Source organism: Lissotriton helveticus, chromosome 1_2 (assembly GCF_964261635.1).
Source record: "Lissotriton helveticus chromosome 1_2, aLisHel1.1, whole genome shotgun sequence".
Classification (NCBI taxonomy): domain Eukaryota; kingdom Metazoa; phylum Chordata; class Amphibia; order Caudata; family Salamandridae; genus Lissotriton; species Lissotriton helveticus.
The window spans coordinates 376,015,399-376,035,398 of record NC_136058.1 but is presented as its reverse complement, the minus strand read 5'-3'; the positions used below and the strand labels follow the sequence as shown (position 1 = coordinate 376,035,398).

The 20,000-nt window shown below is 47.3% G+C and overlaps 34 non-coding genes across 34 annotated transcripts; 18 read left to right on the top strand and 16 right to left on the bottom strand.

The window, feature by feature from the left end:
• The first annotated feature begins 276 nt into the window (after positions 1-276).
• On the top strand, positions 277-348 carry TRNAW-CCA (transfer RNA tryptophan (anticodon CCA)). Its single transcript has one exon. It is a non-coding gene; the product is annotated as a tRNA-Trp (tRNA).
• A 71-nt stretch (positions 349-419) lies between these two features.
• TRNAG-GCC (transfer RNA glycine (anticodon GCC)) lies at positions 420-490 on the bottom strand. Its single transcript has one exon. It is a non-coding gene; the product is annotated as a tRNA-Gly (tRNA).
• A 207-nt stretch (positions 491-697) lies between these two features.
• Positions 698-771, top strand: TRNAN-GUU (transfer RNA asparagine (anticodon GUU)). Its single transcript has one exon. It is a non-coding gene; the product is annotated as a tRNA-Asn (tRNA).
• A 316-nt stretch (positions 772-1,087) lies between these two features.
• TRNAG-GCC (transfer RNA glycine (anticodon GCC)) lies at positions 1,088-1,158 on the bottom strand. Its single transcript has one exon. It is a non-coding gene; the product is annotated as a tRNA-Gly (tRNA).
• Positions 1,159-2,614: 1,456 nt separating this feature from the next.
• Positions 2,615-2,686, top strand: TRNAW-CCA (transfer RNA tryptophan (anticodon CCA)). The gene has a single exon. It is a non-coding gene; the product is annotated as a tRNA-Trp (tRNA).
• A 349-nt stretch (positions 2,687-3,035) lies between these two features.
• On the top strand, positions 3,036-3,109 carry TRNAN-GUU (transfer RNA asparagine (anticodon GUU)). Its single transcript has one exon. It is a non-coding gene; the product is annotated as a tRNA-Asn (tRNA).
• A 316-nt stretch (positions 3,110-3,425) lies between these two features.
• TRNAG-GCC (transfer RNA glycine (anticodon GCC)) lies at positions 3,426-3,496 on the bottom strand. The gene has a single exon. It is a non-coding gene; the product is annotated as a tRNA-Gly (tRNA).
• Positions 3,497-4,952: 1,456 nt separating this feature from the next.
• On the top strand, positions 4,953-5,024 carry TRNAW-CCA (transfer RNA tryptophan (anticodon CCA)). Its single transcript has one exon. It is a non-coding gene; the product is annotated as a tRNA-Trp (tRNA).
• Positions 5,025-5,095: 71 nt separating this feature from the next.
• Positions 5,096-5,166, bottom strand: TRNAG-GCC (transfer RNA glycine (anticodon GCC)). Its single transcript has one exon. It is a non-coding gene; the product is annotated as a tRNA-Gly (tRNA).
• A 207-nt stretch (positions 5,167-5,373) lies between these two features.
• TRNAN-GUU (transfer RNA asparagine (anticodon GUU)) lies at positions 5,374-5,447 on the top strand. The gene has a single exon. It is a non-coding gene; the product is annotated as a tRNA-Asn (tRNA).
• A 316-nt stretch (positions 5,448-5,763) lies between these two features.
• Positions 5,764-5,834, bottom strand: TRNAG-GCC (transfer RNA glycine (anticodon GCC)). The gene has a single exon. It is a non-coding gene; the product is annotated as a tRNA-Gly (tRNA).
• A 1,599-nt stretch (positions 5,835-7,433) lies between these two features.
• On the bottom strand, positions 7,434-7,504 carry TRNAG-GCC (transfer RNA glycine (anticodon GCC)). Its single transcript has one exon. It is a non-coding gene; the product is annotated as a tRNA-Gly (tRNA).
• Positions 7,505-7,711: 207 nt separating this feature from the next.
• TRNAN-GUU (transfer RNA asparagine (anticodon GUU)) lies at positions 7,712-7,785 on the top strand. The gene has a single exon. It is a non-coding gene; the product is annotated as a tRNA-Asn (tRNA).
• Positions 7,786-8,101: 316 nt separating this feature from the next.
• TRNAG-GCC (transfer RNA glycine (anticodon GCC)) lies at positions 8,102-8,172 on the bottom strand. Its single transcript has one exon. It is a non-coding gene; the product is annotated as a tRNA-Gly (tRNA).
• Positions 8,173-9,628: 1,456 nt separating this feature from the next.
• Positions 9,629-9,700, top strand: TRNAW-CCA (transfer RNA tryptophan (anticodon CCA)). Its single transcript has one exon. It is a non-coding gene; the product is annotated as a tRNA-Trp (tRNA).
• A 71-nt stretch (positions 9,701-9,771) lies between these two features.
• TRNAG-GCC (transfer RNA glycine (anticodon GCC)) lies at positions 9,772-9,842 on the bottom strand. The gene has a single exon. It is a non-coding gene; the product is annotated as a tRNA-Gly (tRNA).
• Positions 9,843-10,049: 207 nt separating this feature from the next.
• On the top strand, positions 10,050-10,123 carry TRNAN-GUU (transfer RNA asparagine (anticodon GUU)). Its single transcript has one exon. It is a non-coding gene; the product is annotated as a tRNA-Asn (tRNA).
• Positions 10,124-10,426: 303 nt separating this feature from the next.
• TRNAG-GCC (transfer RNA glycine (anticodon GCC)) lies at positions 10,427-10,497 on the bottom strand. Its single transcript has one exon. It is a non-coding gene; the product is annotated as a tRNA-Gly (tRNA).
• A 1,456-nt stretch (positions 10,498-11,953) lies between these two features.
• TRNAW-CCA (transfer RNA tryptophan (anticodon CCA)) lies at positions 11,954-12,025 on the top strand. Its single transcript has one exon. It is a non-coding gene; the product is annotated as a tRNA-Trp (tRNA).
• A 71-nt stretch (positions 12,026-12,096) lies between these two features.
• Positions 12,097-12,167, bottom strand: TRNAG-GCC (transfer RNA glycine (anticodon GCC)). Its single transcript has one exon. It is a non-coding gene; the product is annotated as a tRNA-Gly (tRNA).
• A 207-nt stretch (positions 12,168-12,374) lies between these two features.
• Positions 12,375-12,448, top strand: TRNAN-GUU (transfer RNA asparagine (anticodon GUU)). Its single transcript has one exon. It is a non-coding gene; the product is annotated as a tRNA-Asn (tRNA).
• A 248-nt stretch (positions 12,449-12,696) lies between these two features.
• On the top strand, positions 12,697-12,768 carry TRNAW-CCA (transfer RNA tryptophan (anticodon CCA)). Its single transcript has one exon. It is a non-coding gene; the product is annotated as a tRNA-Trp (tRNA).
• Positions 12,769-14,394: 1,626 nt separating this feature from the next.
• Positions 14,395-14,466, top strand: TRNAW-CCA (transfer RNA tryptophan (anticodon CCA)). The gene has a single exon. It is a non-coding gene; the product is annotated as a tRNA-Trp (tRNA).
• A 71-nt stretch (positions 14,467-14,537) lies between these two features.
• On the bottom strand, positions 14,538-14,608 carry TRNAG-GCC (transfer RNA glycine (anticodon GCC)). The gene has a single exon. It is a non-coding gene; the product is annotated as a tRNA-Gly (tRNA).
• A 207-nt stretch (positions 14,609-14,815) lies between these two features.
• Positions 14,816-14,889, top strand: TRNAN-GUU (transfer RNA asparagine (anticodon GUU)). Its single transcript has one exon. It is a non-coding gene; the product is annotated as a tRNA-Asn (tRNA).
• Positions 14,890-15,205: 316 nt separating this feature from the next.
• On the bottom strand, positions 15,206-15,276 carry TRNAG-GCC (transfer RNA glycine (anticodon GCC)). Its single transcript has one exon. It is a non-coding gene; the product is annotated as a tRNA-Gly (tRNA).
• Positions 15,277-16,732: 1,456 nt separating this feature from the next.
• On the top strand, positions 16,733-16,804 carry TRNAW-CCA (transfer RNA tryptophan (anticodon CCA)). The gene has a single exon. It is a non-coding gene; the product is annotated as a tRNA-Trp (tRNA).
• Positions 16,805-16,875: 71 nt separating this feature from the next.
• Positions 16,876-16,946, bottom strand: TRNAG-GCC (transfer RNA glycine (anticodon GCC)). Its single transcript has one exon. It is a non-coding gene; the product is annotated as a tRNA-Gly (tRNA).
• Positions 16,947-17,153: 207 nt separating this feature from the next.
• Positions 17,154-17,227, top strand: TRNAN-GUU (transfer RNA asparagine (anticodon GUU)). Its single transcript has one exon. It is a non-coding gene; the product is annotated as a tRNA-Asn (tRNA).
• A 316-nt stretch (positions 17,228-17,543) lies between these two features.
• TRNAG-GCC (transfer RNA glycine (anticodon GCC)) lies at positions 17,544-17,614 on the bottom strand. The gene has a single exon. It is a non-coding gene; the product is annotated as a tRNA-Gly (tRNA).
• A 1,456-nt stretch (positions 17,615-19,070) lies between these two features.
• Positions 19,071-19,142, top strand: TRNAW-CCA (transfer RNA tryptophan (anticodon CCA)). Its single transcript has one exon. It is a non-coding gene; the product is annotated as a tRNA-Trp (tRNA).
• A 71-nt stretch (positions 19,143-19,213) lies between these two features.
• Positions 19,214-19,284, bottom strand: TRNAG-GCC (transfer RNA glycine (anticodon GCC)). Its single transcript has one exon. It is a non-coding gene; the product is annotated as a tRNA-Gly (tRNA).
• A 207-nt stretch (positions 19,285-19,491) lies between these two features.
• TRNAN-GUU (transfer RNA asparagine (anticodon GUU)) lies at positions 19,492-19,565 on the top strand. The gene has a single exon. It is a non-coding gene; the product is annotated as a tRNA-Asn (tRNA).
• A 316-nt stretch (positions 19,566-19,881) lies between these two features.
• TRNAG-GCC (transfer RNA glycine (anticodon GCC)) lies at positions 19,882-19,952 on the bottom strand. The gene has a single exon. It is a non-coding gene; the product is annotated as a tRNA-Gly (tRNA).
• Positions 19,953-20,000: the final 48 nt, after the last annotated feature.

Below are 20,000 nucleotides of genomic sequence, written 5' to 3'. Positions count from 1 at the left end.
GTTGGTGGTTCAAGCCCACCCAGGGAAGTATCCTTTTTGCCTGCATGAAACACTTTAATGAAACACAGATACGTACCTCTGCTCTCTCCTGCTTAAGACCCTTTATCTGAACATTTCAATCCTCTGCGTTCTCTCTGCACCTGCAGTCAATTTCATAATTAGGATAGAAAACAAAAGGCCTAGCCCTGTAATACAACTGTAGGCATATGAGGAGGGGAAAATAAGTCAAAAGGCCATCAGCATTTGTTGATCTGGCTTGAAGGCTGTAAGTGTAAGGACCTTGTGGCGCAACGGTAGCGCGTCTGACTCCAGATCAGAAGGTTGCGTGGTCAAATCACGTCGGGGTCACTGCTTACCATTTTATTCCCCACTGAGTTCATATATTTCCTTTCGAAAACAAAGTCAAAGGAACGCAGCCTTGCATTGGCCGGGAATCGAACCCGGGCCTCCCGCGTGGCAGGCGAGAATTCTACCATTGAACCACCAATGCTTCACATGGGGAGTTCACAGGCATTGCTCTGTCCAAGACAGTGATCAGGTGCACACACTTAAATTGTACACATATGAACAAAGTGTGCGCAGCAGACATGACAACGCCAAAGTTTCACATGATGATGGCTTATATAAGACAAGCTCCAGGCAGGCACATACATATCAAGATATATATTGAGTCTAAGGAAAGATGCTGTAGTCACTCGTCTCTGTGGCGCAATCGGTTAGCGCGTTCGGCTGTTAACCGAAAGGTTGGTGGTTCAAGCCCACCCAGGGACGTATTATTTTGCCTGAATGAAACACTTGAATGGAAAACAGATACATACCTTTGCTCTCTCCTGCTGGACACCCTTTCCCTGAATATTTCAATTCTCTGCGTTCTCTCGGCACCTGCAGTCAATTTCATAATTAGGATAGAAAACAAAAGGTCAAGCTCTGTAATACAACTGTAGGCATATGAGGAGGGGAAAATAAGCGTCTGACTCCAGATCAGAAGGTTGCGTGTTCAAATCACGTCGGGGTCACTGCTTACCATTTTATTCCCCACTGAGGTCATATATTTCCTTTCGAAAACAAAGTCAAAAGAAAGCAGTCTTGCATTGGCCGGGAATCGAACCCGGGCCTCCCGCGTGGCAGGCGAGAATTCTACCACTGAACCACCAATGCTTCACATGGGTTGTTCACAGGCAGAGCTCTGCCCAAGACAGTGATCAGGTGCACACACTTAAATTGTACACATATGAACAAAGTGTGCGCAGCAGACATGATAACGCCAACGTTTCACATGAAGATGGCAAGAATCAGATGCAGGAGACTATAACTATGAATGTCTTTGCATTTGCTGAGGTCACTGGCTTGGGACTAGAGTTGTGTTTATCAGGGCATGATGGCAGGCTGCTCCCGACAAAAGTGGTTCACAGAATGCACCCGCCAGATCACCAGCACTATTGTGTTTCAGATTATCTCACTGAACTCTCCTCCTGGAAAATCCTTCCCACTGGCTTTCCCAGATTCTGTGTCCTCCCCTAAATGCTGGGGTGAAACGGGCAGAGTTCTGCGCCCTGCGTCCCTAACGCGCTCCCAACGCGGCCTACAGCCCTGGTCGGGCTTAGATCACTGGAGCCTTTTGTGACCAAGAACTCCGGAAGCCTAGGGTCAGGCCTGTTGCACAGGCATATTGTGCCTTGCCAATCCGGGATTGTTGTGTTTCAGGGCCTAGCCATCAATACTCCTGGGATTTCTTTCCCTGAGAACCCTCTTGTCCCTGTCCTCCCACAAGCCCCAGCTTTTATGTAAAATAAAGTGTGCACCATGGGCCTTCCCCTATTTGCTCTCTCCCCAATCTCTTTCTCCAAAGCTGAGCTCTGAAGGTAAATGTATCTATCTGAGTGAGGGGCTAGGGAGGGCCTTTCCCAGCAGTCTTACAAGTCAAGAGTTCAGAGAAAGCACCTGCTATGGGAGGGAGACTTTGCTCACAGAGAAGTCAAGTCTAACATAACACATCTGATGGGCAAGGCACACGCCTTACTGGCTGGTAGCACACCTACAGAGGAGCAGGGAGCTATGCTAAGCAGGCAACAGAAAAGTCATGTATGTGTCTCATACACTGGGACCGGTAGTAATACTGGCTCTAAGACCATTAGACAGTAGTCTATTCATCATTACGTCCAACAATAACAAGACACTAAGCAAATGAGAAATGCTGTATGGCATAAAGACGCATTATATAACACAAGCTCCAGGCAGGCACACAATTATCAAGATATATATTGAGTCTCAGGAACTGTGCTACAGTTATTAACCTCTGTGGTGCAAATGGTTAGCGCGTTCGGTTGTTAACAGAAAGGTTGGTGGTTCAAGCCCACCCAGGGAAGTATCCTTTTTGCCTGCATGAAACACTTTAATGAAACACAGATACGTACCTCTGCTCTCTCCTGCTTAAGACCCTTTATCTGAACATTTCAATCCTCTGCGTTCTCTCTGCACCTGCAGTCAATTTCATAATTAGGATAGAAAACAAAAGGCCTAGCCCTGTAATACAACTGTAGGCATATGAGGAGGGGAAAATAAGTCAAAAGGCCATCAGCATTTGTTGATCTGGCTTGAAGGCTGTAAGTGTAAGGACCTTGTGGCGCAACGGTAGCGCGTCTGACTCCAGATCAGAAGGTTGCGTGGTCAAATCACGTCGGGGTCACTGCTTACCATTTTATTCCCCACTGAGTTCATATATTTCCTTTCGAAAACAAAGTCAAAGGAACGCAGCCTTGCATTGGCCGGGAATCGAGTCCAGGCCTCCCGCGTGGCAGGCGAGAATTCTACCACTGAACCACCAATGCTTCACATGGGGAGTTCACAGGCATAGCTCTGTCCAAGACAGTGATCAGGTGCACACACTTAAATTGTACACATATGAACAAAGTGTGCGCAGCAGACATGACAACGCCAAAGTTTCACATGATGATGGCTTATATAAGACAAGCTCCAGGCAGGCACATACATATCAAGATATATATTGAGTCTAAGGAAAGATGCTGTAGTCACTCCTCTCTGTGGCGCAATCGGTTAGCGCGTTCGGCTGTTAACCGAAAGGTTGGTGGTTCAAGCCCACCCAGGGACGTATTATTTTGCCTGAATGAAACACTTGAATGGAAAACAGATACATACCTTTGCTCTCTCCTGCTGGACACCCTTTCCCTGAATATTTCAATTCTCTGCGTTCTCTCGGCACCTGCAGTCAATTTCATAATTAGGATAGAAAACAAAAGGTCAAGCTCTGTAATACAACTGTAGGCATATGAGGAGGGGAAAATAAGCGTCTGACTCCAGATCAGAAGGTTGCGTGTTCAAATCACGTCGGGGTCACTGCTTACCATTTTATTCCCCACTGAGGTCATATATTTCCTTTCGAAAACAAAGTCAAAAGAAAGCAGTCTTGCATTGGCCGGGAATCGAACCCGGGCCTCCCGCGTGGCAGGCGAGAATTCTACCACTGAACCACCAATGCTTCACATGGGTTGTTCACAGGCAGAGCTCTGCCCAAGACAGTGATCAGGTGCACACACTTAAATTGTACACATATGAACAAAGTGTGCGCAGCAGACATGATAACGCCAACGTTTCACATGAAGATGGCAAGAATCAGATGCAGGAGACTATAACTATGAATGTCTTTGCATTTGCTGAGGTCACTGGCTTGGGACTAGAGTTGTGTTTATCAGGGCATGATGGCAGGCTGCTCCCGACAAAAGTGGTTCACAGAATGCACCCGCCAGATCACCAGCACTATTGTGTTTCAGATTATCTCACTGAACTCTCCTCCTGGAAAATCCTTCCCACTGGCTTTCCCAGATTCTGTGTCCTCCCCTAAATGCTGGGGTGAAACGGGCAGAGTTCTGCGCCCTGCGTCCCTAACGCGCTCCCAACGCGGCCTACAGCCCTGGTCGGGCTTAGATCACTGGAGCCTTTTGTGACCAAGAACTCCGGAAGCCTAGGGTCAGGCCTGTTGCACAGGCATATTGTGCCTTGCCAATCCGGGATTGTTGTGTTTCAGGGCCTAGCCATCAATACTCCTGGGATTTCTTTCCCTGAGAACCCTCTTGTCCCTGTCCTCCCACAAGCCCCAGCTTTTATGTAAAATAAAGTGTGCACCATGGGCCTTCCCCTATTTGCTCTCTCCCCAATCTCTTTCTCCAAAGCTGAGCTCTGAAGGTAAATGTATCTATCTGAGTGAGGGGCTAGGGAGGGCCTTTCCCAGCAGTCTTACAAGTCAAGAGTTCAGAGAAAGCACCTGCTATGGGAGGGAGACTTTGCTCACAGAGAAGTCAAGTCTAACATAACACATCTGATGGGCAAGGCACACGCCTTACTGGCTGGTAGCACACCTACAGAGGAGCAGGGAGCTATGCTAAGCAGGCAACAGAAAAGTCATGTATGTGTCTCATACACTGGGACCGGTAGTAATACTGGCTCTAAGACCATTAGACAGTAGTCTATTCATCATTACGTCCAACAATAACAAGACACTAAGCAAATGAGAAATGCTGTATGGCATAAAGACGCATTATATAACACAAGCTCCAGGCAGGCACACAATTATCAAGATATATATTGAGTCTCAGGAACTGTGCTACAGTTATTAACCTCTGTGGTGCAAATGGTTAGCGCGTTCGGTTGTTAACAGAAAGGTTGGTGGTTCAAGCCCACCCAGGGAAGTATCCTTTTTGCCTGCATGAAACACTTTAATGAAACACAGATACGTACCTCTGCTCTCTCCTGCTTAAGACCCTTTATCTGAACATTTCAATCCTCTGCGTTCTCTCTGCACCTGCAGTCAATTTCATAATTAGGATAGAAAACAAAAGGCCTAGCCCTGTAATACAACTGTAGGCATATGAGGAGGGGAAAATAAGTCAAAAGGCCATCAGCATTTGTTGATCTGGCTTGAAGGCTGTAAGTGTAAGGACCTTGTGGCGCAACGGTAGCGCGTCTGACTCCAGATCAGAAGGTTGCGTGGTCAAATCACGTCGGGGTCACTGCTTACCATTTTATTCCCCACTGAGTTCATATATTTCCTTTCGAAAACAAAGTCAAAGGAACGCAGCCTTGCATTGGCCGGGAATCGAACCCGGGCCTCCCGCGTGGCAGGCGAGAATTCTACCACTGAACCACCAATGCTTCACATGGGGAGTTCACAGGCATAGCTCTGTCCAAGACAGTGATCAGGTGCACACACTTAAATTGTACACATATGAACAAAGTGTGCGCAGCAGACATGACAACGCCAAAGTTTCACATGATGATGGCTTATATAAGACAAGCTCCAGGCAGGCACATACATATCAAGATATATATTGAGTCTAAGGAAAGATGCTGTAGTCACTCGTCTCTGTGGCGCAATCGGTTAGCGCGTTCGGCTGTTAACCGAAAGGTTGGTGGTTCAAGCCCACCCAGGGATGTATTATTTTGCCTGAATGAAACACTTGAATGGAAAACAGATACATACCTTTGCTCTCTCCTGCTGGACACCCTTTCCCTGAATATTTCAATTCTCTGCGTTCTCTCGGCACCTGCAGTCAATTTCATAATTAGGATAGAAAACAAAAGGTCAAGCTCTGTAATACAACTGTAGGCATATGAGGAGGGGAAAATAAGCGTCTGACTCCAGATCAGAAGGTTGCGTGTTCAAATCACGTCGGGGTCACTGCTTACCATTTTATTCCCCACTGAGGTCATATATTTCCTTTCGAAAACAAAGTCAAAAGAAAGCAGTCTTGCATTGGCCGGGAATCGAACCCGGGCCTCCCGCGTGGCAGGCGAGAATTCTACCACTGAACCACCAATGCTTCACATGGGTTGTTCACAGGCAGAGCTCTGCCCAAGACAGTGATCAGGTGCACACACTTAAATTGTACACATATGAACAAAGTGTGCGCAGCAGACATGATAACGCCAACGTTTCACATGAAGATGGCAAGAATCAGATGCAGGAGACTATAACTATGAATGTCTTTGCATTTGCTGAGGTCACTGGCTTGGGACTAGAGTTGTGTTTATCAGGGCATGATGGCAGGCTGCTCCCGACAAAAGTGGTTCACAGAATGCACCCGCCAGATCACCAGCACTATTGTGTTTCAGATTATCTCACTGAACTCTCCTCCTGGAAAATCCTTCCCACTGGCTTTCCCAGATTCTGTGTCCTCCCCTAAATGCTGGGGTGAAACGGGCAGAGTTCTGCGCCCTGCGTCCCTAACGCGCTCCCAACGCGGCCTACAGCCCTGGTCGGGCTTAGATCACTGGAGCCTTTTGTGACCAAGAACTCCGGAAGCCTAGGGTCAGGCCTGTTGCACAGGCATATTGTGCCTTGCCAATCCGGGATTGTTGTGTTTCAGGGCCTAGCCATCAATACTCCTGGGATTTCTTTCCCTGAGAACCCTCTTGTCCCTGTCCTCCCACAAGCCCCAGCTTTTATGTAAAATAAAGTGTGCACCATGGGCCTTCCCCTATTTGCTCTCTCCCCAATCTCTTTCTCCAAAGCTGAGCTCTGAAGGTAAATGTATCTATCTGAGTGAGGGGCTAGGGAGGGCCTTTCCCAGCAGTCTTACAAGTCAAGAGTTCAGAGAAAGCACCTGCTATGGGAGGGAGACTTTGCTCACAGAGAAGTCAAGTCTAACATAACACATCTGATGGGCAAGGCACAGGCCTTACTGGCTGGTAGCACACCTACAGAGGAGCAGGGAGCTATGCTAAGCAGGCAACAGAAAAGTCATGTATGTGTCTCATACACTGGGACCGGTAGTAATACTGGCTCTAAGACCATTAGACAGTAGTCTATTCATCATTACGTCCAACAATAACAAGACACTAAGCAAATGAGAAATGCTGTATGGCATAAAGATGCATTATATAACACAAGCTCCAGGCAGGCACACAATTATCAAGATATATATTGAGTCTCAGGAACTGTGCTACAGTTATTAACCTCTGTGGTGCAAATGGTTAGCGCGTTCGGTTGTTAACAGAAAGGTTGGTGGTTCAAGCCCACCCAGGGAAGTATCCTTTTTGCCTGCATGAAACACTTTAATGAAACACAGATACGTACCTCTGCTCTCTCCTGCTTAAGACCCTTTATCTGAACATTTCAATCCTCTGCGTTCTCTCTGCACCTGCAGTCAATTTCATAATTAGGATAGAAAACAAAAGGCCTAGCCCTGTAATACAACTGTAGGCATATGAGGAGGGGAAAATAAGTCAAAAGGCCATCAGCATTTGTTGATCTGGCTTGAAGGCTGTAAGTGTAAGGACCTTGTGGCACAACGGTAGCGCGTCTGACTCCAGATCAGAAGGTTGCGTGGTCAAATCACGTCGGGGTCACTGCTTACCATTTTATTCCCCACTGAGTTCATATATTTCCTTTCGAAAACAAAGTCAAAGGAACGCAGCCTTGCATTGGCCGGGAATCGAACCCGGGCCTCCCGCGTGGCAGGCGAGAATTCTACCATTGAACCACCAATGCTTCACATGGGGAGTTCACAGGCATAGCTCTGTCCAAGACAGTGATCAGGTGCACACACTTAAATTGTACACATATGAACAAAGTGTGCGCAGCAGACATGACAACGCCAAAGTTTCACATGATGATGGCTTATATAAGACAAGCTCCAGGCAGGCACATACATATCAAGATATATATTGAGTCTAAGGAAAGATGCTGTAGTCACTCGTCTCTGTGGCGCAATCGGTTAGCGCGTTCGGCTGTTAACCGAAAGGTTGGTGGTTCAAGCCCACCCAGGAACGTATTATTTTGCCTGAATGAAACACTTGAATGGAAAACAGATACATACCTTTGCTCTCTCCTGCTGGACACCCTTTCCCTGAATATTTCAATTCTCTGCGTTCTCTCGGCACCTGCAGTCAATTTCATAATTAGGATAGAAAACAAAAGGTCAAGCTCTGTAATACAACTGTAGGCATATGAGGAGGGGAAAATAAGCGTCTGACTCCAGATCAGAAGGTTGCGTGTTCAAATCACGTCGGGGTCACTGCTTACCATTTTATTCCCCACTGAGGTCATATATTTCCTTTCGAAAACAAAGTCAAAAGAAAGCAGTCTTGCATTGGCCGGGAATCGAACCCGGGCCTCCCGCGTGGCAGGCGAGAATTCTACCACTGAACCACCAATGCTTCACATGGGTTGTTCACAGGCAGAGCTCTGCCCAAGACAGTGATCAGGTGCACACACTTAAATTGTACACATATGAACAAAGTGTGCGCAGCAGACATGATAACGCCAACGTTTCACATGAAGATGGCAAGAATCAGATGCAGGAGACTATAACTATGAATGTCTTTGCATTTGCTGAGGTCACTGGCTTGGGACTAGAGTTGTGTTTATCAGGGCATGATGGCAGGCTGCTCCCGACAAAAGTGGTTCACAGAATGCACCCGCCAGATCACCAGCACTATTGTGTTTCAGATTATCTCACTGAACTCTCCTCCTGGAAAATCCTTCCCACTGGCTTTCCCAGATTCTGTGTCCTCCCCTAAATGCTGGGGTGAAACGGGCAGAGTTCTGCGCCCTGCGTCCCTAACGCGCGCCCAACGCGGCCTACAGCCCTGGTCGGGCTTAGATCACTGGAGCCTTTTGTGACCAAGAACTCCGGAAGCCTAGGGTCAGGCCTGTTGCACAGGCATATTGTGCCTTGCCAATCCGGGATTGTTGTGTTTCAGGGCCTAGCCATCAATACTCCTGGGATTTCTTTCCCTGAGAACCCTCTTGTCCCTGTCCTCCCACAAGCCCCAGCTTTTATGTAAAATAAAGTGTGCACCATGGGCCTTCCCCTATTTGCTCTCTCCCCAATCTCTTTCTCCAAAGCTGAGCTCTGAAGGTAAATGTATCTATCTGAGTGAGGGGCTAGGGAGGGCCTTTCCCAGCAGTCTTACAAGTCAAGAGTTCAGAGAAAGCACCTGCTATGGGAGGGAGACTTTGCTCACAGAGAAGTCAAGTCTAACATAACACATCTGATGGGCAAGGCACACGCCTTACTGGCTGGTAGCACACCTACAGAGGAGCAGGGAGCTATGCTAAGCAGGCAACAGAAAAGTCATGTATGTGTCTCATACACTGGGACCGGTAGTAATACTGGCTCTAAGACCATTAGACAGTAGTCTATTCATCATTACGTCCAACAATAACAAGACACTAAGCAAATGAGAAATGCTGTATGGCATAAAGACGCATTATATAACACAAGCTCCAGGCAGGCACACAATTATCAAGATATATATTGAGTCTCAGGAACTGTGCTACAGTTATTAACCTCTGTGGTGCAAATGGTTAGCGCGTTCGGTTGTTAACAGAAAGGTTGGTGGTTCAAGCCCACCCAGGGAAGTATCCTTTTTGCCTGCATGAAACACTTTAATGAAACACAGATACGTACCTCTGCTCTCTCCTGCTTAAGACCCTTTATCTGAACATTTCAATCCTCTGCGTTCTCTCTGCACCTGCAGTCAATTTCATAATTAGGATAGAAAACAAAAGGCCTAGCCCTGTAATACAACTGTAGGCATATGAGGAGGGGAAAATAAGTCAAAAGGCCATCAGCATTTGTTGATCTGGCTTGAAGGCTGTAAGTGTAAGGACCTTGTGGCGCAACGGTAGCGCGTCTGACTCCAGATCAGAAGGTTGCGTGGTCAAATCACGTCGGGGTCACTGCTTACCATTTTATTCCCCACTGAGTTCATATATTTCCTTTCGAAAACAAAGTCAAAGGAACGCAGCCTTGCATTGGCCGGGAATCGAACCCGGGCCTCCCGCGTGGCAGGCGAGAATTCTACCATTGAACCACCAATGCTTCACATGGGGAGTTCACAGGCATAGCTCTGTCCAAGACAGTGATCAGGTGCACACACTTAAATTGTACACATATGAACAAAGTGTGCGCAGCAGACATGACAACGCCAAAGTTTCACATGATGATGGCTTATATAAGACAAGCTCCAGGCAGGCACATACATATCAAGATATATATTGAGTCTAAGGAAAGATGCTGTAGTCACTCGTCTCTGTGGCGCAATCGGTTAGCGCGTTCGGCTGTTAACCGAAAGGTTGGTGGTTCAAGCCCACCCAGGGACGTATTATTTTGCCTGAATGGAAAACAGATACATACCTTTGCTCTCTCCTGCTGGACACCCTTTCCCTGAATATTTCAATTCTCTGCGTTCTCTCGGCACCTGCAGTCAATTTCATAATTAGGATAGAAAACAAAAGGTCAAGCTCTGTAATACAACTGTAGGCATATGAGGAGGGGAAAATAAGCGTCTGACTCCAGATCAGAAGGTTGCGTGTTCAAATCACGTCGGGGTCACTGCTTACCATTTTATTCCCCACTGAGGTCATATATTTCCTTTCGAAAACAAAGTCAAAAGAAAGCAGTCTTGCATTGGCCGGGAATCGAACCCGGGCCTCCCGCGTGGCAGGCGAGAATTCTACCACTGAACCACCAATGCTTCACATGGGTTGTTCACAGGCAGAGCTCTGCCCAAGACAGTGATCAGGTGCACACACTTAAATTGTACACATATGAACAAAGTGTGCGCAGCAGACATGATAACGCCAACGTTTCACATGAAGATGGCAAGAATCAGATGCAGGAGACTATAACTATGAATGTCTTTGCATTTGCTGAGGTCACTGGCTTGGGACTAGAGTTGTGTTTATCAGGGCATGATGGCAGGCTGCTCCCGACAAAAGTGGTTCACAGAATGCACCCGCCAGATCACCAGCACTATTGTGTTTCAGATTATCTCACTGAACTCTCCTCCTGGAAAATCCTTCCCACTGGCTTTCCCAGATTCTGTGTCCTCCCCTAAATGCTGGGGTGAAACGGGCAGAGTTCTGCGCCCTGCGTCCCTAACGCGCTCCCAACGCGGCCTACAGCCCTGGTCGGGCTTAGATCACTGGAGCCTTTTGTGACCAAGAACTCCGGAAGCCTAGGGTCAGGCCTGTTGCACAGGCATATTGTGCCTTGCCAATCCGGGATTGTTGTGTTTCAGGGCCTAGCCATCAATACTCCTGGGATTTCTTTCCCTGAGAACCCTCTTGTCCCTGTCCTCCCACAAGCCCCAGCTTTTATGTAAAATAAAGTGTGCACCATGGGCCTTCCCCTATTTGCTCTCTCCCCAATCTCTTTCTCCAAAGCTGAGCTCTGAAGGTAAATGTATCTATCTGAGTGAGGGGCTAGGGAGGGCCTTTCCCAGCAGTCTTACAAGTCAAGAGTTCAGAGAAAGCACCTGCTATGGGAGGGAGACTTTGCTCACAGAGAAGTCAAGTCTAACATAACACATCTGATGGGCAAGGCACACGCCTTACTGGCTGGTAGCACACCTACAGAGGAGCAGGGAGCTATGCTAAGCAGGCAACAGAAAAGTCATGTATGTGTCTCATACACTGGGACCGGTAGTAATACTGGCTCTAAGACCATTAGACAGTAGTCTATTCATCATTACGTCCAACAATAACAAGACACTAAGCAAATGAGAAATGCTGTATGGCATAAAGACGCATTATATAACACAAGCTCCAGGCAGGCACACAATTATCAAGATATATATTGAGTCTCAGGAACTGTGCTACAGTTATTAACCTCTGTGGTGCAAATGGTTAGCGCGTTCGGTTGTTAACAGAAAGGTTGGTGGTTCAAGCCCACCCAGGGAAGTATCCTTTTTGCCTGCATGAAACACTTTAATGAAACACAGATACGTACCTCTGCTCTCTCCTGCTTAAGACCCTTTATCTGAACATTTCAATCCTCTGCGTTCTCTCTGCACCTGCAGTCAATTTCATAATTAGGATAGAAAACAAAAGGCCTAGCCCTGTAATACAACTGTAGGCATATGAGGAGGGGAAAATAAGTCAAAAGGCCATCAGCATTTGTTGATCTGGCTTGAAGGCTGTAAGTGTAAGGACCTTGTGGCGCAACGGTAGCGCGTCTGACTCCAGATCAGAAGGTTGCGTGGTCAAATCACGTCGGGGTCACTGCTTACCATTTTATTCCCCACTGAGTTCATATATTTCCTTTCGAAAACAAAGTCAAAGGAACGCAGCCTTGCATTGGCCGGGAATCGAACCCGGGCCTCCCGCGTGGCAGGCGAGAATTCTACCACTGAACCACCAATGCTTCACATGGGGAGTTCACAGGCATAGCTCTGTCCAAGACAGTGATCAGGTGCACACACTTAAATTGTACACATATGAACAAAGTGTGCGCAGCAGACATGACAACGCCAAAGTTTCACATGATGATGGCTTATATAAGACAAGCTCCAGGCAGGCACATACATATCAAGATATATATTGAGTCTAAGGAAAGATGCTGTAGTCACTCGTCTCTGTGGCGCAATCGGTTAGCGCGTTCGGCTGTTAACCGAAAGGTTGGTGGTTCAAGCCCACCCAGGGATGTATTATTTTGCCTGAATGAAACACTTGAATGGAAAACAGATACATACCTTTGCTCTCTCCTGCTGGACACCCTTTCCCTGAATATTTCAATTCTCTGCGTTCTCTCGGCACCTGCAGTCAATTTCATAATTAGGATAGAAAACAAAAGGTCAAGCTCTGTAATACAACTGTAGGCATATGAGGAGGGGAAAATAAGTCAAAAGGCCCACAGCATTTGTTGATCTGGCTCCGAAAGCTGTAAGTGTAAGGACCTCGTGGCGCAACGGTAGCGCGTCTGACTCCAGATCAGAAGGTTGCGTGTTCAAATCACGTCGGGGTCACTGCTTACCATTTTATTCCCCACTGAGGTCATATATTTCCTTTCGAAAACAAAGTCAAAAGAAGGCAGTCTTGCATTGGCCAGGAATCGAACCCGGGCCTCCCGCGTGGCAGGCGAGAATTCTACCACTGAACCACCAATGCTTCACATGGGTTGTTCACAGGCAGAGCTCTGCCCAAGACAGTGATCAGGTGCACACACTTAAATTGTACACATATGAACAAAGTGTGCGCAGCAGACATGATAACGCCAACGTTTCACATGAAGATGGCAAGAATCAGATGCAGGAGACTATAACTATGAATGTCTTTGCATTTGCTGAGGTCACTGGCTTGGGATTAGAGTTGTGTTTATCAGGGCATGATGGCAGGCTGCTCCCGACAAAAGTGGTTCACAGAATGCACCCGCCAGATCACCAGCACTATTGTGTTTCAGATTATCTCACTGAACTCTCCTCCTGGAAAATCCTTCCCACTGGCTTTCCCAGATTCTGTGTCCTCCCCTAAATGCTGGGGTGAAACGGGCAGAGTTCTGCGCCCTGCGTCCCTTTACGCGTCCCTAACGCGCTCCCAACGCGGCCTACAGCCCTGGTCGGGCACAGCCCTGGTCGGGCTTAGATCACTGGAGCCTTTTGTGACCAAGAACTCCGGAAGCCTAGGGTCAGGCCTGTTGCACAGGCATATTGTGCCTTGCCAATCCGGGATTGTTGTGTTTCAGGGCCTAGCCATCAATACTCCTGGGATTTCTTTCCCTGAGAACCCTCTTGTCCCTGTCCTCCCACAAGCCCCAGCTTTTATGTAAAATAAAGTGTGCACCATGGGCCTTCCCCTATTTGCTCTCTCCCCAATCTCTTTCTCCAAAGCTGAGCTCTGAAGGTAAATGTATCTATCTGAGTGAGGGGCTAGGGAGGGCCTTTCCCAGCAGTCTTACAAGTCAAGAGTTCAGAGAAAGCACCTGCTATGGGAGGGAGACTTTGCTCACAGAGAAGTCAAGTCTAACATAACACATCTGATGGGCAAGGCACACGCCTTACTGGCTGGTAGCACACCTACAGAGGAGCAGGGAGCTATGCTAAGCAGGCAACAGAAAAGTCATGTATGTGTCTCATACACTGGGACCGGTAGTAATACTGGCTCTAAGACCATTAGACAGTAGTCTATTCATCATTACGTCCAACAATAACAAGACACTAAGCAAATGAGAAATGCTGTATGGCATAAAGACGCATTATATAACACAAGCTCCAGGCAGGCACACAATTATCAAGATATATATTGAGTCTCAGGAACTGTGCTACAGTTATTAACCTCTGTGGTGCAAATGGTTAGCGCGTTCGGTTGTTAACAGAAAGGTTGGTGGTTCAAGCCCACCCAGGGAAGTATCCTTTTTGCCGGCATGAAACACTTTAATGAAACACAGATACGTACCTCTGCTCTCTCCTGCTTAAGACCCTTTATCTGAACATTTCAATCCTCTGCGTTCTCTCTGCACCTGCAGTCAATTTCATAATTAGGATAGAAAACAAAAGGCCTAGCCCTGTAATACAACTGTAGGCATATGAGGAGGGGAAAATAAGTCAAAAGGCCATCAGCATTTGTTGATCTGGCTTGAAGGCTGTAAGTGTAAGGACCTTGTGGCGCAACGGTAGCGCGTCTGACTCCAGATCAGAAGGTTGCGTGGTCAAATCACGTCGGGGTCACTGCTTACCATTTTATTCCCCACTGAGTTCATATATTTCCTTTCGAAAACAAAGTCAAAGGAACGCAGCCTTGCATTGGCCGGGAATCGAACCCGGGCCTCCCGCGTGGCAGGCGAGAATTCTACCACTGAACCACCAATGCTTCACATGGGGAGTTCACAGGCATAGCTCTGTCCAAGACAGTGATCAGGTGCACACACTTAAATTGTACACATATGAACAAAGTGTGCGCAGCAGACATGACAACGCCAAAGTTTCACATGATGATGGCTTATATAAGACAAGCTCCAGGCAGGCACATACATATCAAGATATATATTGAGTCTAAGGAAAGATGCTGTAGTCACTCGTCTCTGTGGCGCAATCGGTTAGCGCGTTCGGCTGTTAACCGAAAGGTTGGTGGTTCAAGCCCACCCAGGGACGTATTATTTTGCCTGAATGAAACACTTGAATGGAAAACAGATACATACCTTTGCTCTCTCCTGCTGGACACCCTTTCCCTGAATATTTCAATTCTCTGCGTTCTCTCGGCACCTGCAGTCAATTTCATAATTAGGATAGAAAACAAAAGGTCAAGCTCTGTAATACAACTGTAGGCATATGAGGAGGGGAAAATAAGCGTCTGACTCCAGATCAGAAGGTTGCGTGTTCAAATCACGTCGGGGTCACTGCTTACCATTTTATTCCCCACTGAGGTCATATATTTCCTTTCGAAAACAAAGTCAAAAGAAAGCAGTCTTGCATTGGCCGGGAATCGAACCCGGGCCTCCCGCGTGGCAGGCGAGAATTCTACCACTGAACCACCAATGCTTCACATGGGTTGTTCACAGGCAGAGCTCTGCCCAAGACAGTGATCAGGTGCACACACTTAAATTGTACACATATGAACAAAGTGTGCGCAGCAGACATGATAACGCCAACGTTTCACATGAAGATGGCAAGAATCAGATGCAGGAGACTATAACTATGAATGTCTTTGCATTTGCTGAGGTCACTGGCTTGGGACTAGAGTTGTGTTTATCAGGGCATGATGGCAGGCTGCTCCCGACAAAAGTGGTTCACAGAATGCACCCGCCAGATCACCAGCACTATTGTGTTTCAGATTATCTCACTGAACTCTCCTCCTGGAAAATCCTTCCCACTGGCTTTCCCAGATTCTGTGTCCTCCCCTAAATGCTGGGGTGAAACGGGCAGAGTTCTGCGCCCTGCGTCCCTAACGCGCGCCCAACGCGGCCTACAGCCCTGGTCGGGCTTAGATCACTGGAGCCTTTTGTGACCAAGAACTCCGGAAGCCTAGGGTCAGGCCTGTTGCACAGGCATATTGTGCCTTGCCAATCCGGGATTGTTGTGTTTCAGGGCCTAGCCATCAATACTCCTGGGATTTCTTTCCCTGAGAACCCTCTTGTCCCTGTCCTCCCACAAGCCCCAGCTTTTATGTAAAATAAAGTGTGCACCATGGGCCTTCCCCTATTTGCTCTCTCCCCAATCTCTTTCTCCAAAGCTGAGCTCTGAAGGTAAATGTATCTATCTGAGTGAGGGGCTAGGGAGGGCCTTTCCCAGCAGTCTTACAAGTCAAGAGTTCAGAGAAAGCACCTGCTATGGGAGGGAGACTTTGCTCACAGAGAAGTCAAGTCTAACATAACACATCTGATGGGCAAGGCACACGCCTTACTGGCTGGTAGCACACCTACAGAGGAGCAGGGAGCTATGCTAAGCAGGCAACAGAAAAGTCATGTATGTGTCTCATACACTGGGACCGGTAGTAATACTGGCTCTAAGACCATTAGACAGTAGTCTATTCATCATTACGTCCAACAATAACAAGACACTAAGCAAATGAGAAATGCTGTATGGCATAAAGACGCATTATATAACACAAGCTCCAGGCAGGCACACAATTATCAAGATATATATTGAGTCTCAGGAACTGTGCTACAGTTATTAACCTCTGTGGTGCAAATGGTTAGCGCGTTCGGTTGTTAACAGAAAGGTTGGTGGTTCAAGCCCACCCAGGGAAGTATCCTTTTTGCCTGCATGAAACACTTTAATGAAACACAGATACGTACCTCTGCTCTCTCCTGCTTAAGACCCTTTATCTGAACATTTCAATCCTCTGCGTTCTCTCTGCACCTGCAGTCAATTTCATAATTAGGATAGAAAACAAAAGGCCTAGCCCTGTAATACAACTGTAGGCATATGAGGAGGGGAAAATAAGTCAAAAGGCCATCAGCATTTGTTGATCTGGCTTGAAGGCTGTAAGTGTAAGGACCTTGTGGCGCAACGGTAGCGCGTCTGACTCCAGATCAGAAGGTTGCGTGGTCAAATCACGTCGGGGTCACTGCTTACCATTTTATTCCCCACTGAGTTCATATATTTCCTTTCGAAAACAAAGTCAAAGGAACGCAGCCTTGCATTGGCCGGGAATCGAACCCGGGCCTCCCGCGTGGCAGGCGAGAATTCTACCATTGAACCACCAATGCTTCACATGGGGAGTTCACAGGCATTGCTCTGTCCAAGACAGTGATCAGGTGCACACACTTAAATTGTACACATATGAACAAAGTGTGCGCAGCAGACATGACAACGCCAAAGTTTCACATGATGATGGCTTATATAAGACAAGCTCCAGGCAGGCACATACATATCAAGATATATATTGAGTCTAAGGAAAGATGCTGTAGTCACTCGTCTCTGTGGCGCAATCGGTTAGCGCGTTCGGCTGTTAACCGAAAGGTTGGTGGTTCAAGCCCACCCAGGGACGTATTATTTTGCCTGAATGAAACACTTGAATGGAAAACAGATACATACCTTTGCTCTCTCCTGCTGGACACCCTTTCCCTGAATATTTCAATTCTCTGCGTTCTCTCGGCACCTGCAGTCAATTTCATAATTAGGATAGAAAACAAAAGGTCAAGCTCTGTAATACAACTGTAGGCATATGAGGAGGGGAAAATAAGCGTCTGACTCCAGATCAGAAGGTTGCGTGTTCAAATCACGTCGGGGTCACTGCTTACCATTTTATTCCCCACTGAGGTCATATATTTCCTTTCGAAAACAAAGTCAAAAGAAAGCAGTCTTGCATTGGCCGGGAATCGAACCCGGGCCTCCCGCGTGGCAGGCGAGAATTCTACCACTGAACCACCAATGCTTCACATGGGTTGTTCACAGGCAGAGCTCTGCCCAAGACAGTGATCAGGTGCACACACTTAAATTGTACACATATGAACAAAGTGTGCGCAGCAGACATGATAACGCCAACGTTTCACATGAAGATGGCAAGAATCAGATGCAGGAGACTATAACTATGAATGTCTTTGCATTTGCTGAGGTCACTGGCTTGGGACTAGAGTTGTGTTTATCAGGGCATGATGGCAGGCTGCTCCCGACAAAAGTGGTTCACAGAATGCACCCGCCAGATCACCAGCACTATTGTGTTTCAGATTATCTCACTGAACTCTCCTCCTGGAAAATCCTTCCCACTGGCTTTCCCAGATTCTGTGTCCTCCCCTAAATGCTGGGGTGAAACGGGCAGAGTTCTGCGCCCTGCGTCCCTAACGCGCTCCCAACGCGGCCTACAGCCCTGGTCGGGCTTAGATCACTGGAGCCTTTTGTGACCAAGAACTCCGGAAGCCTAGGGTCAGGCCTGTTGCACAGGCATATTGTGCCTTGCCAATCCGGGATTGTTGTGTTTCAGGGCCTAGCCATCAATACTCCTGGGATTTCTTTCCCTGAGAACCCTCTTGTCCCTGTCCTCCCACAAGCCCCAGCTTTTATGTAAAATAAAGTGTGCACCATGGGCCTTCCCCTATTTGCTCTCTCCCCAATCTCTTTCTCCAAAGCTGAGCTCTGAAGGTAAATGTATCTATCTGAGTGAGGGGCTAGGGAGGGCCTTTCCCAGCAGTCTTACAAGTCAAGAGTTCAGAGAAAGCACCTGCTATGGGAGGGAGACTTTGCTCACAGAGAAGTCAAGTCTAACATAACACATCTGATGGGCAAGGCACACGCCTTACTGGCTGGTAGCACACCTACAGAGGAGCAGGGAGCTATGCTAAGCAGGCAACAGAAAAGTCATGTATGTGTCTCATACACTGGGACCGGTAGTAATACTGGCTCTAAGACCATTAGACAGTAGTCTATTCATCATTACGTCCAACAATAACAAGACACTAAGCAAATGAGAAATGCTGTATGGCATAAAGACGCATTATATAACACAAGCTCCAGGCAGGCACACAATTATCAAGATATATATTGAGTCTCAGGAACTGTGCTACAGTTATTAACCTCTGTGGTGCAAATGGTTAGCGCGTTCGGTTGTTAACAGAAAGGTTGGTGGTTCAAGCCCACCCAGGGAAGTATCCTTTTTGCCTGCATGAAACACTTTAATGAAACACAGATACGTACCTCTGCTCTCTCCTGCTTAAGACCCTTTATCTGAACATTTCAATCCTCTGCGTTCTCTCTGCACCTGCAGTCAATTTCATAATTAGGATAGAAAACAAAAGGCCTAGCCCTGTAATACAACTGTAGGCATATGAGGAGGGGAAAATAAGTCAAAAGGCCATCAGCATTTGTTGATCTGGCTTGAAGGCTGTAAGTGTAAGGACCTTGTGGCGCAACGGTAGCGCGTCTGACTCCAGATCAGAAGGTTGCGTGGTCAAATCACGTCGGGGTCACTGCTTACCATTTTATTCCCCACTGAGTTCATATATTTCCTTTCGAAAACAAAGTCAAAGGAACGCAGCCTTGCATTGGCCGGGAATCGAACCCGGGCCTCCCGCGTGGCAGGCGAGAATTCTACCATTGAACCACCAATGCTTCACATGGGGAGTTCACAGGCATTGCTCTGTCCAAGACAGTGATCAGGTGCACACACTTAAATTGTACACATATGAACAAAGTGTGCGCAGCAGACATGACAACGCCAAAGTTTCACATGATGATGGCTTATATAAGACAAGCTCCAGGCAGGCACATACATATCAAGATATATATTGAGTCTAAGGAAAGATGCTGTAGTCACTCGTCTCTGTGGCGCAATCGGTTAGCGCGTTCGGCTGTTAACCGAAAGGTTGGTGGTTCAAGCCCACCCAGGGACGTATTATTTTGCCTGAATGAAACACTTGAATGGAAAACAGATACATACCTTTGCTCTCTCCTGCTGGACACCCTTTCCCTGAATATTTCAATTCTCTGCGTTCTCTCGGCACCTGCAGTCAATTTCATAATTAGGATAGAAAACAAAAGGTCAAGCTCTGTAATACAACTGTAGGCATATGAGGAGGGGAAAATAAGCGTCTGACTCCAGATCAGAAGGTTGCGTGTTCAAATCACGTCGGGGTCACTGCTTACCATTTTATTCCCCACTGAGGTCATATATTTCCTTTCGAAAACAAAGTCAAAAGAAAGCAGTCTTGCATTGGCCGGGAATCGAACCCGGGCCTCCCACGTGGCAGGCGAGAATTCTACCACTGAACCACCAATGCTTCACATGGGTTGTTCACAGGCAGAGCTCTGCCCAAGACAGTGATCAG